Here is a 723-nt window from a genome sequence, read left to right on the forward strand (position 1 = left end):
ACCGTGGGACTTAGAAAAATTTCGGGAAGTCCGATTCGCCTGCTGGAATTACCGCACGGCCTGGACAGCTCGCTCCGACGAATCGGTTTTTTTCCATTTTTTTCCGAAAAATAAATTTTTGTAATTTTTTTTAATGTTAAAAACGTTAATAAACGTCATGTTTACGCATGGATTAAACATTGAAATAATTTTAAAACGCTTATTAAAAAAGTTGGTGTCGACCGTGGGACTTAGAAAAATTTCGGGAAGTCCGATTCGCCTGCTGGAATTACCGCACGGGCTGGACACCTCGCTCCGACGAATCGGTTTTTTCCATTTTTTCCGAAAAATAAATTTTTGTAATTTTTTTTAACGTTAAAAACGTTAATAAACGTCATGTTTACGCATGGATTAAACATTGAAATAATTTTAAAACGCTTATTAAAAAAGTTGGTGTCGACCGTGGGACTTAGAAAATTTCGGGAAGTCCGATTCGCCTGCTGGAATTACCGCACGGGCTGGACAGCTCGCTCCGACGAATCGGTTTTTTTCCATTTTTCCGAAAAATAAATTTTTGTAATTTTTTTTAACGTTAAAAACGTTAATAAACGTCATGTTTACGCATGGATTAAACATTGAAATAATTTTAAAACGCTTATTAAAAAAGTTGGTGTCGACCGTGGGACTTAGAAAAATTTCGGGAAGTCCGATTCGCCTGCTGGAATTACCGCACGGGCTGGACAC

The sequence above is a fragment of the Nomia melanderi genome, unplaced genomic scaffold (assembly GCF_051020985.1).
Source record: "Nomia melanderi isolate GNS246 unplaced genomic scaffold, iyNomMela1 scaffold0489, whole genome shotgun sequence".
Taxonomy (NCBI): Eukaryota; Metazoa; Arthropoda; class Insecta; order Hymenoptera; family Halictidae; genus Nomia; species Nomia melanderi.